Here is a 19,556-nt window from a genome sequence, read left to right as displayed (position 1 = left end):
ACTCCTATCTCCGGTTCAATCGACCGATCCCCTGGTCGAGCTCGATCCACTCGCTAGAAAACTGTCCTGCTGCTTGGAGGTTTGGTAGACCGATCCTGGTCAGTTCTACCCCTGCACAAAATGTCAGTCTGCTGCAAAATAGAGTTAGAACATAACAGATAATATATTAGAAAAATAAGTTTGATAGTCTTCGGACTGTCTGGTTCTGATTTCGGATTTCTGATCAGAAACCTTAGGTCTAACCGACGCCTACTGTTCCCTCTTCCGGGGAGCGTGTCCTCACCTACTCCACTTAGGAGAAGTTACCTTTTGCTAGTTCGGTCCTCCAGGCCGACTAGACTTTTGCTCAGCGTCCAATGCTTCCGGTCTTCATGTTGGACGTCCGATCTACGACCCTTCTATACTTCCACCTGGTATGCGACACCAGGATTTCAACCTAGAGTTACCGCCCCCTAGGATTTTTGCCCGAAGCTCTGAACCGCCAAGACTTTCCACCTAGGGTTACCACCCCCTAGGACCTAGGGTTGCTACCCCCTATGGTTTTCAACCAGCCTAACCGCAGCTAGGACTTTTGCCTAAGTACACTTAGAACTTTCCTGCAAAGCTCAATCAACATATTAGATAACAAAGCAACTTAACTTTGAATCCTTTGACATAATCAAAACACAGGTTCGATCGTCGGATGCTTCCCGCACCAACAAATAATACCTTAATTCAACCGAATTAAAATTTTAAACTAACTTAATTCAAAATCAATCAAATTACCAATCAATTAACTTGAATCTCAATTAAATATTATCAATCTAAACATAAACTTATTAGATACACTTACTTTGAAATTAACTTTAACTTAATGTTAGAAAACTGGGAATGATAGACTAGGATTCTTGTTATTAAATAAATTTTCAAGTAATTTGCAAATTCCAAAAAAGTTATTTACTTATGTTTTCTAAAAAATTTCCTATTTCTCTAGTGTTGCAAAATTATTTTGGCCTTATTCTAGATTGAACCCATAGAAACCATGATCATATAGATCTAGGAAATGTACATCTCACAAACACACTAATTCTACCTTGATTGTGTATTCAAAAACATAAAATGACATGAGAAGCATAAGCCTTTTGCCTGGACTTTAGATGCTTATATCAGTGCATTAAAACAAGTTTGAGCTATAAATATAACAACACATTGATCAAGTTAAGTAGTCCTTTTTAAGCAAATTTCTAACTGGACATTAATACTTAACTTGACATTTAAGGATAATTTTTAGGTGAGTATTTTTTTTTAATATTAGGTTCAGGGGGAGGATATTTGAAAACTCCTTTCAAAAGACTTCTATTTCAAATTTTTTTGCAAAGTGTTAATTTAAAAATTCTTTTGAAACCTTACTGAAACTTACTTTGCAAATGATTAAAAATAATATCTATTTTGAAAAATAAAATGAAAATATTTTACAAATTGCATTGAAAACTGTTTAAAAATACTTTGAAAAATATTTTGAAAGATGTTTTCTAAAATACTTTGAAAAGTTTTATCAAATTCATGTAAAATTTATCTTTGCAGAATAATTTATTTTTGAAAATACCTTTCAAAATTTCCTTCATTATTTAAAAAATCTCTTTGAAAGGTTTTTACAACGTCTTTTGTTTTGGAAACTATTATATAAATTGTTTTAACAAACTTGCTTTAAAAGACATTCTTGAAAAATACTTTCTAAAAATTATTTGGAAATACTTTGCAAAATGTTTTGCAAAATTTAATTTTCAAAATTTTGTAAATCTTTTATTTTGAAAAACTCATTTCAAGTTACTTTGAATTTTTTTTAACTCCTCCTTTCAATAAATCTGAAAGTTTTTTTTGAAAACACTCATCTTTGTAAAATTTATTTACTTGAAATAATTATTTTCAAAAACTCATTTAAAAAAATACTATTTAAAAACTTGAAATCATTATTTGAAACTTGTTTGAAAAACTAAGTTTGCAAAATCTATTTATTTGCTAAAACTTTACTTAAGTTGTTCAAAAACTAGCTTTAGTTTAGTAAATAGACCAACTCTTTGATTGAATTACTATTATTTCCGCTTAATGCATTGTATTATTTTTTGATGTATGCCAAAGGGGAAAATAGTGGGTTAGGTTAAAAAAATCAATTCACTTTACTCAATTTAACTCACTTTACTCAATTTTTAAATGCTTGCTAAATTGTATTTCTTTTCTAAATTTAATCTAGATTGTCATTACATCAAAAAGGAAAAGATAGTTGGTGCAAGTTGCACTGATAATCAGGTTTTGATGTATGACAAATAGGTTAAAGTAAGATGTATTATTTGCCTAACCTTTTTTTATCAAGTTTGTAGGATTTGATGGGTCTAGAGGACCAGAACACCAAACTGAAGTCCAGCTAGGTTGATAGCTGGCACGAAGTCTAGATTGGTTGAGATCTGGCAAGAGGAAGTCCAACTAGGTTAATAGTTGGTACGAAGTCTAGATTAGTTAAGATCTAGTAGAAGGAAGTCTAGATTTGGTTGAAATCTGGTAGAAAGTCCTGGTGGGTCAAGGGACCTGAAATCTGTAATTGGTAAGTGGAGGTAAGCAATTGAAGGAGAAATCTAGTGAAGATGTGTTTTCAGTTGAGGGAACAGTAGGTGTTGGTTCAACTTATGTCTATTTGGGAAACCTATGCTGAGACCTTAACTAGATCCTAGTCTCAGAGAGATAGGATCTAATTAATACAACTACCTTATTGCGCTAACTTTATTTTACATGATAAATATATTATAGTTGCCTGGACTAACTCTTTTTTATAAGAAAGATAAGTGTGAAAAAGGGTTGTCTGGGCACTTGGACTTTGAGCGCCCAGAGTTGGTCCAAGCGCCCGGACCAATTTCTCCCAGATGGGTGCTTGGCCAGGCACCCGGGCGGTCCGAGCACCCGAAGGTGGTCTACGCACCCGAACCAGCAAAACTCATCCAAAAGCTAAGTTAGAGCCCGTCGACTGACCGAACCCACATCAACGGTCCAGACGCTCGGAGAGGCTCCGGGAGCTCAGAGGTAGATAAACTTCGAGGATGAAATTTCCATAAGTACCCCATTTTTTGATGTGGTCAACTAAATTAAGTTAGGTTCTGTGTATTTGATCCTTATGCCTAAGTGTATAGGAGCTTAGGAACACAAGAAGTTGAGCGAAAGACGTAGCTACCGAGAATAATGACACAGAAAAAGGAGTTGATGGGCTTGGTGCATCTAAGGGATGAAATGCTGTAGAAGAGACACTGGTGGATTAGAAGGATTTTTCCAATGTTCAAGGAATGAGAAGTCAAGGAGGAAGTTTGCTCAAGGAGAAAGTCGGAGTTAGGTTCAGGTAAGCTCAACTCCAGTAACCGGAGCATCACCCATATGAAGAAGATAAGGCAACTTCAAATGCTTAATGGGTTGGAAGTCTGCTCTGCGAAGACTACCTTGTGGAAGGAACCTTCCATGGCTTGGAAGGTGCCTTCGATGAACAGTGAGAAGGCACCTTCCAGTCCATGGAAGGTGCCTTCTCTAGTTGTTACCCGAGGATATAGTTTTATCCTCGGGAGATAGAATTTATTTGAAGGAATACGCTTTATGTTAGAATGTATACTAAAAGCCTAGCTTTTGGTATAAAACATTTATTTAGAAATAAGAATCACATTGGTCAAATGTCTACATTTGTGAAAAATGTAGTTGTTCAATTAATTTATATTGTAGATAACATGGTGTGTGGTGTCACACACAGAAGATCATGTTATCAGTACCTTATAAATTATAAACAGTAGCTTACGACCAAGATGAAAAGGAACAAACCATTGGAAGGTCGTAGTGTAATTAGGTATTAGTTTATCTTAACTATATAATTACACTAGTACACTTAGAGTGTATTGAGTAGGACCATTTGAGGTCGTTCCTTTTATACTGACTTTATGAAGGAACAAAGACCTCAGTTATTATGGAAGTGTGTGCTCTTAATCCTAATATAATAACAAGCACATATATTTGATATTTATTTATTTAATTTATCAATGGGTGAAATTTAGTTCGATAAATCAATAAGCCCGATAAGTTGGAAAATGATATCACTTATAGTGTGTGTTGTTGATTATAGAAGGAAACTGTGTCCTAGTAATCTAGGTTGAGAATGTCCCCAAGAGGAGCTCATAAGAATTGTCATGTTAAACCCTGCAGGTGGACTTAGTCCGACATGACAATGAAGTTGAGTGGTACTACTCTTGGAGCTAGATATTAATTAAGTGAGTTGTCAGTAACTTACTTAATTAGTGGACATTTGTTATCTTAAACACAGGGAGACTAACACACTCATAATAAGAAGGAGCCCAAAAATGTAATTTGGGATTGGTGCGGTAGTTCAATAATAGTTCTCTAGTGGAATGAATTATTATTGATAAAATTAAGTTGTGTGTTCGGGGCGAACACTGGATGCTTAATTTTATCGGGAGACCAAAACCAATTCCTCCTCTCGGTCCCTATCGTAGCCTCTTATTTATAGAGTACTATACCCACCTATACCCACCTTCATACCCATGAGAAAGGGGTCGGCCAAGCTAGCTTGTGGTTCAAGCTAGGGCCGACCATGGGTGGCCGGCCCTAGCTTGAACCCAAGCTTAGGTGGCCGACCCCCATTAAATTAAAAAGAATTTTAATTTTAATTTTTATTATGTGGAAGATATAATTTATTACAAAGAATTAAAATTAAAATATCTCTCTTTAAAAAGATCTACAAAAGGATTAAAAGAAAGAGATTATATCTCTTTCTTTATTTGTATATTGGAAAGATACTTTATTTTTTCTCTCTGAAAAATTATTCACATGTTGAAAATTAAAATTATAGAAATTTCTTTTTATCAACCATGAAGGGATTTTAAAAGGAAATTTTATTTTTTAAAATTTCCAAAGACAAAAAAGGAAGTTTTAATTGTTGATTAAAATTATCCTATTTGCTCTACATGAGGTGGCCCGCCACATACAATTAATTAGAAAATTTTATTTAATTTTTTCTTAATTAATTGTTGTCAAGAAAAGTTAAGGAAATTTTATTATAAATAAATTTCCTTATTTGCCAAAGCCAAGGAATATAAAAGAAGGGGTAGGGGTGCCTTCATGGTGAACAACCTCTATTATTTCTCTCCCTCTTTTGTTCCTTGGTGTGGCCGGCCATCATCATCCTCTCCCTCTCTTCCTCTTGTGGTGGTCGAACCTCTCTCTCCCCTTGGAGCTCTTGTGGTGGCCGGATACTACTTGGAGAAGAAGAAGAAGAAGGAGAGAAAGCTAGCATCTCTTGGAGCTTGGTTGGTGTTTTGATTTTCTTCCTTAGTGAAGCTTCCTTATTGTGGCCGAATCTAGCTTGGAGGAGAAGAAGGTGGTTAGTGGTTTTCTCATCTCGGAAGATCGTTGCCCACACAACGTCCGAGGTTAGAAGAGGAATACGGTAGAAGATCAAGAGGTCTTTCTAGAAGGTATAACTAGTAGTTTTTCCTTTTCCGCATCATACTAGTTATTTATGGAAATAATACTAAATACAAGAGGCTTACGTTCTAGTATTTCGAATATGTTTTTTGAAGTTGTGTTCTTTTGTTTTATTTTTCCTTGTGATTTGATTGTTCTTTTCGGTTAACCTAAAGTTATTTTAGGAAATTAAATATTAGATTTCTATAAAAGGTTTTGTCTAGTCGGTGGTGGTTGCTCCCATATCCAAGAAGGCTATGTGCCTCGCCACGTCAGTACTGGGAACCAATTATGGAAATTAATATTTAATGGAATTAATAACTTAAGGTGATTTGGGTCGAACATGTTAAGTTCCGCAGGAGATCCAAGTCAAAACCTAAAAGAACAAATAGATTAAGTTTTGGATCAAACGTGTTAAGTTCCGCAAGCGATCCAAAATTTAATTTAAAAGAACACATGGTAGCTAGGAAAAGGTTCAGATCTTTGTACAAAATTTTTGTACAGTGGAACCTCTAGGATTTCCGAGTAGCAACCAACAATTGGTATCAGAGCTAGGGTTTTGCCTTTGTGTATTTGGTATTAGTTTAATTATGCACATGTCATACATAATTTAGGCAGGTTAATAGTAGGATGTGCTAACTTTGTGGATGCATGATCCAACTATTATGGCTTATAGTTATTATGTGTGTGATTGGACCCTTGGACATGTCAAGGACATTTTATTGTGTGTGCATGATTGTATTATTAAATACAGCAGGAGCTGTATTTAGTTTTATTAGGATTTTATTTTTTGATCTAGTTACATGTACATTTCTTTTATGGAATATAGGATCGATGGATGTAAATTTTATTTTATGTTCGATCTAGTTTACATGTACATTCATTCGAGGAATATAGGATCAAAATGTAAAATTCTATTTATGTCGCGGATCGAATCTTGCAAAGCGTGGAACCTTCTAAGAACCAGAGGCGCAGCAGAACTAGGAGCAAGATGGATGCGACAGCTAGACCCGGTGGCAGTGGCCAAATATGGCAGCAACTTGGGATGACAACACACGGAGGACAACTAGAGATAAAAGCCATAATAGTTGAAAATTAGATTTTCTATTTATTGCTTTTATATTGTGCTGTGTGTGCATGTTAGTTTACATATTTAGTAGGCTAGCATAGTTAAAATTCCTCATTTATAAATAACTAAGTGGGAGAGGGATTTTTAAGTAAATCCCATGGTCTCCATTACTGGTTTGTAAGTGATGCAAACAAGCTTGCGCGTTGGCTCTGAGTGCCTTCCTCCATAACGGATGAGCTTGTTTGTGGATCACTAGAACAGACTTCCATTTTTGGATGACTATAGGAAGTTAATTAAGAGCGTGTGATCTTCCCCAACGGAAGGGGCATAATCTTATTAATGGACTTAGTGTCAAGTAATGGTATACACTTAGACACATCTAATAGTATCCTCCCCATCGGAGTCACTGCTATTATTTGTGTGACCAAATGATACCAACTATTGATTTTATTTGTCAAAAAGTTAGGTTGACAAGATAATAAAATTAATGGGTTAAAACTCTCCTTTTACAAATATTGAATTTGTATACGTCCACACTAACGTGGCATGCAAAATTCACGGTGTTTGAGGTGTTGGAGAATTTAAATAATATTGTTTGAGGAATCAATATTTTTTTTTATTCAAAAGTTTTTGACCAAATATTTGATCAAAGACAGATCAACTATTAATTTTATTTCGTCATAAAGTAAAGTTGACGAGATAATAAAATTAATGAATAAAATCTCCTCTTCGATTTTGTATACGTCCATACTATCGTGGCATACAAAATTTATGGGGATTTTTAAGGAGTTGATCTTGACCAAATATTTTTGTGATTCTTAGGATTTAAAATGTTTGTCAATTCCCTAGTAGTCATATTATAGAAAAGACTTAGTAATCCCAATTGTAATGATTGGAAATAGGACTTGGACATTAAGGTAGACTGTCTTCTTAGAACTAAGAACAATATAGGTGTATTTAATTTATTAGTTGAAACATGTTTAGTGGTGTTATCCACTAGAACCTGGAGTGTAGATACAGATGTCATTAATCATGCCCGCAATTCATTGTAGGGTTCCAGGAAACCCGGCAACTAAATGAAAATTAAAACACCGTCTACATGGGCACTACTGTAAAAATGGTAGCTGTGGCAGTGGGAGATGTTTATCTTTTGATAAGAATAAAACATGGATTTTTGAGTAATTGTCTTTACGCACCAAGTTTAGAAAGAACTAGTTTTCAGTTTCTAAAGAACTTGATATTCTGCCTCTTTTAATAACAAAGTTGTTATTAAGGAAAAGAGGGAAGTTATCTGTTCTGGTATGTTGGTTGGCAATTTATAAATCCAATAACTCTCACGATGCAACAAATGGAAATTAGTAACACATCTTCTAACTTTAAGAGAAAGTAACCTTCGAAAATGAACCAATTATATCTTTGGCATCTAAGGCTAGGTTATATTAACTTGAGTAGGATTCATTGGTAGCTGATGAACTTTTGGGTTCATTAGTAGTGGAAATCTTTCCAACCTACGAGTCTTACTTGGAAGGAAAAATAACCAAGAAGCTTTTAAGTCTAAGGGGTATGAAGTCAAAGATATATTGGAATTGGTTCATTCTGATTTGTGTGATCCTATGAGCATCCAGGCAAGAGGTTGTTTCAAATATTTCATCTATTTTATAGACAACTATTTGAGATACGGATATATTTACTTGATGTGCCGCAAGTCTAAGTGCTTTGATTAGTTCAAAGAGTACGAGGTTGATGTGGAGAAACGACAAAGTAAAAGTATCAAGACACTACGGTAAGATCGTAGTGGCAAGTACCTCTTGGGAGAATTTAGGAGTCATTTAACAGAAGTAGGGATTCAATCCCAACTAACTGCACCTGGTACACCCCAACAGAATGGTGTAGGAAAAGGAAGGTATAGGACTCTTATGGAAACAAGTAGATTAATAAGTTATTAAGAATATTATCAAAATCATTTTAAGGATATACTCTAGAAACGGGAGTGAATATAGTACCTTCTAAAGTCAGAACTCTCTACTCATATAGAAATGCTGAATAGGCGTAAGCCTATTTCGAAGCATATTCGGATTCGGGTAGTCCAGAACATATGAATAAGAGAGACATTGATAGGTTGGACAGGAATTCACTTGTTTGTGGGTTATCCTAGTGAAATGAAAGTAGGTTTATAGTCTTAAAAATCAGAAGGTCATTGTTAGCATCAATGACCGATTTTTAGAAAAGAACTATGTAATAAACCATGTGCCCATAAGAAAATTTGTTCTTAAGGAAATAATAAAAGGCTTGTCTAATCTAGTACCAACTGTACAAGATGAGATACCACAAGGAAACTGCAACACGTATCACAAATGATACACAATTGAAGAAAGTGCCTTGTCGTAGTGGGAGGGTTGTTAGGCAACCTAAAAAGATTCATATTTTGGGAGAGTTTTTGGACTCGATCCCTGGAGGGCATGAACCTGATCTCCGGACATATGACGAAACACTCCAAGATAAAGATGCAACATCTTGGCAAAGAGTAATGAATAACAGAATTAGAATATAAGTATTCTAATAAAATCTGGAAGCTTGTAGAATTACCAAATGGTGTAAAAGCCTTTGGGTGTTAAAAGGTCTAGAGGGATAGAAAGGAAGGTAATAACTTTCAAAGCAAGGCTTGATGAAAAAGGAAACTTTTTCACTGGTAGCCATGCTTAAGTCTATCTGGATTCTTTTATCTATTTGGCAAGTGGATGTCAAGACAGCATTCCTTAATGGAAGTCTTGATGAAAGCATCCATATAAAGCAGCCAGAATGGTTCATTGCAAAGGGCTAAGAGCATCTTGTATGCAAGCTCAGTCAGTCTATGGACTGAGGCAAAGCTTCAAAGTCTTGGAATATCCGATTTATCAAAGTAATCCAGACCTATGGATTTATTGAGTAAACGGATAAGTCTTGTGTATACAAAAGGTGTGATGGAAACGTGGTGGTATTTCTTGTACTATACGTAGATAACATTTTTGGTAGTTGGAAACAATATCAAAATGTTGTCAGAAGTAGGGGTAGGGTTGTCCAAATAATTCGATATAAAGGACTTGGGAGAATGTATATATTCTTGAGATCAAAGTAATAAGGGATCACAAGAAAAGAATATTTTACTTATCCCAAGCTTCATACATCGGAAAAATCCTTGCTCGTTTTAAGCATGCAAAACTCCAAGAAAGGTTTCTTACCTTTTCAGGATGGAGTAACTTTATCTAAAGATATGTCTCTGTAGACATCAAAGGAGATAAAGGAAATAAAGGCAGTTCTTTATGCTTCGGCTGTCGGAAGCCTAATGTATGCTATGCACGAGATCAGAAATCTGTTTTGCCAAGGGCATAGTTAGTAGATATCAAAGTAACCCACTGCAGTAAAGCATATATTGAAGTACCTTAGAGGCATTAGAGATTATATGCTAGCTCACAAGGCAGTTAATTTGGTTCTTGTGGGTTGCATGGATTTTGACTTCCAATCGGATAGGAACAATAATAAGTCAACCTCGGGGTTTTGTGTTTACTTTAGGAGGAAAAGTCATAACTATGGAAGAGTGATAAGCATAGGTGTTTTTCTGGACTCCACCATAGAAGCTGAGTATATGGCAAGCCTCTGAGGTAGCCATAAAAGCTGAATGACTTAATAACCTCAAGATAGACATAGATATGATTTCTAGTTTATCCAAAGATTATTACAATTTATTGTAATAATAATGGTGCAGTAGCAAACTCGAAGAAACCATGAGTCTATAAGGCAAGTAAACACAATAGAGCGCAAGTACTACCCAATACGAGAAATTGTATAATGAAGAGAAGTTGTTGCCGCCTAGATTGCATCAGATGATAACCTAAGGTCCTTAAGGCAAGAGCTTTTTAAAAGGCATGGGAATCAGATGTATGGCAGCAGGCTTAGTCTTTTAGTATAAGTGGGAGATTGTTAGAATGTATACTAAAAGCCTAGCTTTTGGTATAAAACATTTATCTAGAAATAAGAATCACGTTGGTCAAATGTCTACATTTGTGAAAAATGTAGTTGTTCAATTAATTTATATTGTAGATAACACGGTGTGTGGTGTCACACACAGAAGATCATGTTATCAGTACCTTATAAATTATAAACAGTAGCTCATGACCAAGATGGAAAGGAACAAACCATTGGAAGGTCGTAGTGTAATTAGGTATTAGTTTATCTTAACTATATAATTACACTAGTACACTTAGAGTGTATTGAGTAGGACCATTTGAAGTCGTTCCTTTTATACTGACTTTATGAAGGAACAAAGACCTCAATTATTATGGAAGTGTGTGCTCTTAATCCTAATATAATAACAAGCACATATATTTGATATTTATTTCTTTAATTTATCAATGGGTGAGATTTAGTTCGATAAATCAATAAGCCCGATAAGTTGGGAAATGATATCACTTATAGTGTGCGTTGTTGATTATAGAAGGAAACTGTGTCCTAGTAATCTAGGTTGATAATGTCCCCAAGAGGAGCTCATAAGGATTATCATGTTAAACCCTGCAGGTGGACTTAGTCCGACATGACAATGAAGTTGAGTGGTACTACTCTTGGAGCTAGATATTAATTAAGTGAGTTGTCAGTAACTTACTTAATTAGTGGACATTTGTTATCTTAAACACAGGGAGACTAACACACTCATAATAAGAAGGAGCCCAAAAATGTAATTTGGGATTGGTGCGGTAGTTCAATAATAGTTCTCTAGTGGAATGAATTATTATTGATAAAATTAAGTTGTGTGTTCGGGGCGAACACTGGATGCTTAATTTTATCGGGAGACCAAAACTAATTCCTCCTCTCGGTCCCTATCGTAGCCTCTTATTTATAGAGTACTATACCCACCTATACCCACCTTCATACCCATGAGAAAGGGGCCGACCAAGCTAGCTTGTGGTTCAAGCTAGGGCCGGCCAAGCCTTGGTTCATGGGTGGCCGGCCCCCATTAAATTAAAAAGAATTTTAATTTTATTTTTTATTATGTGGAAGATATAATTTATTACAAAGAATTAAAATTTAAATATCTCTCTTTAAAAAGATCTACAAAAGGATTAAAAGAAAGAGATTAGATCTCTTTCCTTATTTGTATATTGGAAAGATATTTTATTTTTTCTCTCTGAAAAATTATTCACATGTTGAAAATTAAAATTATAGAAATTTCTTTTTATCAACCATGAAGGGATTTTAAAAGGAAATTTTATTTTTTAAAATTTCCAAAGACAAAAAAGGAAGTTTTAATTGTTGATTAAAATTATCCTATTTGCTCTACATGAGGTGGCCGACCACATACAATTAATTAGGAAAATTTATTTAATTTTTTATTAATTAATTGTTGTCAAGGAAAGTTAAGGAAATTTTATTATAAATAAATTTTCTTATTTGCCAAAGCCAAGGAATATAAAAGAAGGGGTAGGGGTGCCTTCATGGTGAACAACCTCTATTATTTCTCTCCCTCTTTTGTTCCTTGGTGTGGCCGGCCATCATCATCCTCTCCCTCTCTTCCTCTTGTGGTGGCCGAACCTCTCTCTCCCCTTGGAGCTCTTGTGGTGGCCGGATACTACTTGGAAAATAAGAAGAAGAAGGAGAGAAAGCTAGCATCTCTTGGAGCTTGGTTGGTGTTTTGATTTTCTTCCTTGGTGAAGTTTCCTTATTGTGGCCGAATCTAGCTTGGAGGAGAAGAAGGTGGTTGGTGGTTTTCTCATCTCGGAAGATCGTTGCCCACACAACGTCCGAGGTTAGAAGAGGAATACGGTAGAAGATCAAGAGGTCTTTCTAGAAGGTATAACTAGTAGTTTTTTCCTTTTCCGCATCATACTAGTTATTTATGGAAATAATACTAAATACAAGAGGCTTACGTTCTAGTATTTCAAATATGTTTTTTGAAGTTGTGTTCTTTTGTTTTATTTTTCCTTGTGATTTGATTGTTCTTTTCGGTTAACCTAAAGTTATTTTAGGAAATTAAATATTAGATTTCTATAAAAGGTTTTGTCTAGTCGGTGGTGGTTGCTCCCATATCCAAGAAGGCCATGTGCCTCGCCACGTCAGTACTGGGAACCAATTATGGAAATTAATATTTAATGGATTAATAACTTAAGGTGATTTGGGTCGAACGTGTTAAGTTCCGCAGGAGATCCAAGTCAAAACCTAAAAGAACAAATAGATTAAGTTTTGGATCAAACGTGTTAAGTTCCGCAGGCGATCCAAAATTTAATTTAAAAGAACACATGGTAGCTAGGAAAAGGTTCAGATTTTTGTACAAAATTTTTGTACAGTGGAACCTCTAGGCTTTCCGAGTAGCAACCAACACTTTAAACCACTTTGAAGGTGCCTTCAAGCTGCGGACAACATTTTATAGGGATTATAAAAAGACCCTTAGATCTAGGAAATATTTAACAACTCTTATATTCATTTCCTAACACATTTCTGAGCATTTAATGAGTGTAACAGGCTTCTCCGCCTATACGAAGGAGATCTTTTTAGTGCTTTCTTTTGACTTGGATTAACAACCACCTACGTTGTAACAAAATAATTTCTTAGTCTCTTTTATTTTATTAATTATTCAATTTTATTTTTATAAGTGTATACTATAATCTGAGTTTAAAGATCGAAAAAGGTTTAGCTTTGTTTTGTACAAGCAATTCACCCTCTCTTGTTGGCCTCGTTGTTCCAATAGTTCCGATGAGAGTTTGTCATGTCAGCATAGTCCAAGCACCTGGAAGGGGATACAGGTGACCGAATGGGGCTATAAAAGAAGTCTTCAACTAGCAGCTTCCAGACAATAAGTACTCTGACTTTCGCTCTTGTGCACTGCTCCAAAAATGCTTCTACAATGCTATAACGCTCCTCCAACAACCGCCAATCAAGTTTTATTTACTTTCTCTATTGTTAGTAATCTTTCATTATAGTTCTTGTACTTAAATTTTATAATATTTTGAACTATTAGTAGATTTCCCAATGAAATCACTCAATAAGTGCGAGTCTTGGAGTAAGAGTCGTCGAATGCTCCAAATCAAGTAAAAAATTACTTATGTCGGCACTTGTCATTCTCTTTCTTCCTTCTTTTTCCTTAACTTTATTTCCGCTGCGAACTTGATGCTTTTAAAATAAAAGAACAATTTCAAAATCACGCGATTCAACCCCCCCCCCCCTCTCACGTGTTCACGATCCAACAATATCATCATGTGTCAGTTCAACATTCCTTATAAGCTTGTCTCAAATAATGGAAGATAGTTCCATGGGAGAAAAATCCAAGAATTATGCTCCATTTATGACATTCTATAAGCTTTTACCTCCATGGCTTATCCTCAAAGCAACGACTAGGCCAAGGTCGCCAATAGGGAAATCATCAAGGGGCTCAAAACTAGACTCGATTATCTTGGGAGAAGTTGGATTGATGAATTGCCTAGTGTGTTGTGGGTTTACCGCACTATGCCCTCAGATGCCATAGGTATAACCCCTTTTCATTTGGTGTATGGGGAAGAAGCAGTTGTACTAGTGGAGGTTGGCATAAAGTCTAATCAAAGGCAAGTATATTATGAAGATAATGTCGAGTGGTGACTTATGGAGCTTGATCTTATAGATGAAATCAGAGATAAAGCAGTTGCCCGGCTAATGATGTATCAATAACAAATGAAGCAAAACTACAATTGAAGAGTCATCCCCAGATATTTTTCAAGTCAGTGATTTGTTCTGGAAGTGGATCAAGCCGATAGGTGATGTTAATAAATTGGAGCCACAGTGGGGCAGGCCATACAAGGTGGCACGAAAGCTCACCTCAAGTTCTTATTATCTCCAAGACTCGAAAGGAAAGAACTTGGATCGACTATGGAGTGTGAATCATCTACAACCCTATCAGGCTTGAGAGTATGTATGTAATAAATTAATGTAGATTGTGAGAAATTATACTTAATGAATGTAGACAAATTCAACTCAAAAGACTAAGTCCCAGACTCTCGAGCCAATCAGCCGAGTTATAAGTGAGCTTGCTCTTACGACTAAGTCCTAGATTTTGAGCAATCAGTTGAGTTATAAGTGAGATTTCTCTCATGACTAAGTCTCAAACTCTCAAGCCATTCATCCGAGCTATAAGTGAGCTTGCTCTGAAGATTAAGTCCCAGACTCTCATGTCGATCGGTCGAGTTATAAGTGAACTTGCTCTCACGACTAAGTCTCAAACCCTCAAGTTAATCAACCAATTATAAGTGAGCTTACTCTCATGACTGAATTCTAGACTCTCGTGTTGAGCGACCAAGTTATAAGTAAGCTTGCTCTCATGACTAAGTTTCAAATTCTTTAGTCGTTTGACTGAGTTATAAGTGAGCTTGCTCTCACGACTAAGTCCCAGACTCTCATGTCAATTGGCCGAGTTATAAGTGAACATGCTCTTATGACTAAGTCCTAGACTCTTGAGTTGGGCTGAGCTATAAGTGAGCTTTCTCTTATGACTAAGTCTTAGACTCTCATGTTGACCGACCAAGTTATAAGTGAGCTTGCTCTCACAACTAACTCCCAAACTCTTGAGTCGTTTGGCCGAGTTATAAGTGAGCTTACTCTCATGACTAAGTCTCAGACTCTTGTGTCAATCAACTAAGTTATAAGTGAGCTTGTTCTCATGACTAAGTCTCACACTCTCATGTCGATCAACCAAGTTATAAGTGAGCTTATTCTCATAACTAAGTCCTAGACTCTCGAGTCGTTCGACCGAGTAGTGAGTTTACTCTCATGACTAAGTCTCATACTCTCATGCCGATTGGTCGAGTTATAAGTGAGCTTGCTCTTATGACTAAGTCTCAGACTATTGTGCCAATCAATCGAGTTACAAGTGAGCTTGCTCTCACGACTGAGTCCCAAACTCTCGTATTGAGTGAACGAGTTATAAGTGAGCTTGCTCTCACAACTAAATCCTAGACTCTCATGTCGAGCGAATGAGTTATAAGTGATCTTGCTCTCACAATTAAATCCCAAACTCTCGTGCCGAACAACCAAGTTATGAGTGAGTTTGCTCTCACTACTAAGTCTTGGACGCTCATAGCGCCGAGTAATCATTGGTTTTTCCAGGACATTTCAACCATCGAGCTAGTTATTCAATGCTTTTCAAAAGGTATAAGTGATCCTTATCCAAGTGGGTGCTTGTTCGAATACCACTCACGCAAGTTTGAACAAGTAGCGCTAATCTAAAGAAAAGTAAAGGCATGGCAAAACACTGAAAGAAAGAAAATGTCCAAGGCATAAAAGCTTTTACTTCCAAGAGAAAAACGTATACATTGACAAGGCACTAATTTTTCAAAAATGATTCACAAAGCTTGGCAAAGGAAACTTCTAAGGAAAGATTTTAAATGCGTCAGGCAAAATTGGGAAAGTGTCCTCTAGGATATTCTCGAAGATTTTCTGGCACCAAATGAAGTTTCTAAGAAGGTCCATGGTTAGATGATTGGCCTCCCTTAGCTGTTTTATCACCCCTTCTGCTCCGTAGCCAAACATTTTGGATGTTCGATCAGCAAGCATTTGATTATATTCCTTGGAACACAAATACTCTACTCTAAAAGCCTCCAGCTGATTGGGCTCCCCTCCCTTGTAGCTAGCAAACTTGGCCTTCGAGGCCACCAGCTCAGCCTTCAAGGCCTCCAGCTCGGTTTCTTTTACATCAAGGCCTTATTATTTCTCCTCAAGTTGAAGGCCCTTGACAATTTTCTCAACTGTTCGGCTGGCCTATTTAGAAATAAGGGCGGCTTCTACTTCTTCCAGCTTCTTAGCAAGGACTCGGGCCTCTTTGTTCTTGATATTCAGGTTGTCTATGGATCTAAGTTTTTGAGTGTTGGCTGATTGAAGGTATGACTCGAAAGTTTGCACTTGTTTCTAGAGCCTTTCGAGTTGGACGGTCTGGTCATGGATTTTATCATTTTTCCACTGTGAGGGCCCGCCCGGCTCCTAATAGTAGCTCCGCCTGACTCTTCAACTCTCTCTTTAGTTGGACTACTTCAGCTGATACCTGCTAGGCAGAACACTAAGAAGTGGTCGCTCCTCCTACCGAGCCCTACAGGATTTGCTACTCATGGTGTAACAACCCAATTTTCCCCTATTTCGAGTTCCAAATGTCCATAAAAATATTTGGAAATACTTTTAAAATATTCTAGAGATTTTTAGAAATTTTTAGAGTATTTTTATGTAATTTTTGGAGGTCATTTAGTATGTTTACAAAAAGAAAGAAAGTTTGATAAATAAATGTGTTGAAGCTAGGTCTCGAACCCGTGACCTGGGGTCAGACACGACCCAACCGGACGCAGCTTGACCAGCTGAGCCAGCGAGTTTTTGTTAATTATATAGGAGGTGGAATATATTTAAGCTATAGTTAGAGCGTTTTGAATAAAAGGGGAATAAAAGTGCGCGGCTGGGATTCGAACCCATGAGCTGGGCTTTAAGCAAAACCGGCCCAAACCAGCTGAGCTACACGAACTTTGTCAACCTAATATGGAGAGAATTGGATATAAAGTATAGTTATAATGGAAAACCCTAGATTTAAAAGAAGGCTTAAGTTTCTCCCGAACCAAAATCCCGAAACCTCTCCTTCTCCTCCTCGCGTGCGCCGTTTCTTCTCGGGCGAAACCGAAGAAACCCTAGTTTCTTCTCCGGCGGTCGGCAGAGGGTTGTCTTCGAGAATCCTTCACATTCTCGTGATCTTCTTGACGTGGAGAGCACGTAGACGTGAAGAAGGCGCTGCGATTTTGAGTCTCGTCCGAACCCTAGAAGCCTCTTTTCTTCTCTGGTTGTAAGTTCTAAGAGCAAGGGTAAGTACTACTCACCTGTGGTAGGAGTTGCTCCGATCTTTCGGTTTTCATTTCCTTGTTTTCCTGAGTTTCTTGAATCCGAAACATGCTATAAAGATTTTGGCTTTGGATGTTCTGCCGTGGGTTTCCTTTGCATTTCGGTTGTAACATGCCTAAAGGTTTCTGTGATTCTGTGAAGGTATAGTTTTGAATAAGTTACGTGGGTTTTGTCTGTAACATTTCAGCAAGCAGAATTATGCTAGGAAAGGGGCACGATCAGCCTTGTTACTTGGTTCCAGGAGTAGATTCTATGTTATTTGTAAATTGTACACATTGCTATGTGTTTATTGAGTTCTTTAGAGTTGGATTTCTTAAGTTTCAATTCAGCAAGTTGGATTCTTGCTTTTGGGTGGCTGCTGTGAGTTGATAAAAGGGAGAAGAAGGGATTTGAATGGTTTTAAGTCTGTCCTAGCTTAAAGCATGTGGTGTTAGCTTTAGATACTTGCTGTTTTAGATTTCTTTTGAATTTGGTTCATTCCTGTGGACTGAATAGTAGCAATTCTTCAGCTTTCTTTTGGCTGTCGTGAGTTTTATAGGAAGTTGAGAAGAGGTTTTAGGTAAATGGAATAGTTTCCATTAGAAATTAGTTGGGCAGGTGTAATTTCCCCTTGCTGCCATGAAACTTAATTTAAGCTGTGTAGTATTGAACAGCTTATTTGTAGCTTAGTTTTACCTTGTTATATTAAGCACAAACAACATACATTTAGAGCACCTTGTAGTTCAGTTTTCCTGGCCAAAAACAGGGCACGAACAGCTATATATAAAGTGTATTTTGTATAGCATGTTTAAAGGCCTTAAAGTAGTATTCTTTGTCATGTTTTAATAGCAGGTTTAGAAGCCCTAAAGTAGCATTCCTTGCCTATTTTTACAGCATGAATGGAGTCACTAAAGTAGCATCCTATACCTGTTTATTACAGCATACTTAGAAAGCCCAAAGTTAGCTTCCTTTTGCTTTATTTCTAGCATGATTAGAAAGTTTAAAGTAGTATGTTTTTGCCTATTTTGTATAGCATGTTTAGAAGATTAAAGTAGCATGTTTTATTCTATTTTTCAGCATGTTTAAAAGCCTTAGAGTAGTCATCCTTGCCATGTACTTACAGCAGGGTTAGCAGCCCTAAAGTATCGTTCTATACTTGTTTTTACAGCATGATTAGAATCATTTCATACTTGATTTTACAGCATGTTTAGAAACACAAAAATAGCATCCTTTGCCATGTTTTCATCGTATGATTCAAAGGCTTTAAATTGCTTTCTTTAGTTTAGCTTATAGCATGATCAGTAAGCTTTAAGTTACTTGTTTTATTCTATTATATAGCATGGTTAGTTGATTATACACCCATACTTGTTAAGTATATTTAAAGGACTCCCACAATCTTTAATAAAAGATAATAAAGAAGATAAAAGAATAAGAAAGATAAAAAGTAAGTCAAGCAAGAGGCTAGTACCCGACATCCAAGAGCTTGTCGTTAAACAAATCCAGGTGACCATTTCCGAGGTCTTGGGCCTGGTAGACCGAGGTCTGCTCTTTTAGGATTGGTGGCTCGCAACCCCAACCTATTAGGGAACGCGCATGAGATGGTACTAAGCCTGGGCCCAAAGTAAAGAAAAGTAAGAAAAGTAAAGAAGTAAAGAAGTAAAGAAAGAAAGAAGAAGAAAGAAAAAAATAGAAATTAAAAGATTAATTTCTAACACAAGGATACAAGAAATGAAATAAGTTCCAAGCTTAGAATAAATAAGAATGGTTAGTTTCTTTAATTCTAAGTTTACATAGTTAGTTTCTTGTTATTCTGCTTGATACTGAGTATGATTTGTATCTAGTTCATTTTCTGTATACCATGAGCATATGCAGATAGTTTTAGTATTTCAGTTTCAGTACTTATGCATTTCATTTATGCATTTCGAGATTTGTGAGATAGATTAGTACTTACTAAGCGTTTTCGCTTATAGATCTTTTCTTTTTCCTCCTACCGCAGATAAAGGAAAAGCTAAGATATGAAGGGAGGCGACAGGGTGGTGGTGATGATGGATGTGTGTGGTGACTGAACTATGGAGAGGTCCAGAGGGGACTAGCAAGACTTATTTATTTAGAGTTTATGTCTAGTTTATTTTTCCTTATTTCTGTTATGAAATTTTGAGTT

This window comes from Zingiber officinale, chromosome 9A, assembly GCF_018446385.1.
Source record: "Zingiber officinale cultivar Zhangliang chromosome 9A, Zo_v1.1, whole genome shotgun sequence".
NCBI classification, from domain to species: Eukaryota; Viridiplantae; Streptophyta; class Magnoliopsida; order Zingiberales; family Zingiberaceae; genus Zingiber; species Zingiber officinale.
This window is presented reverse-complemented; position numbering follows the sequence as displayed.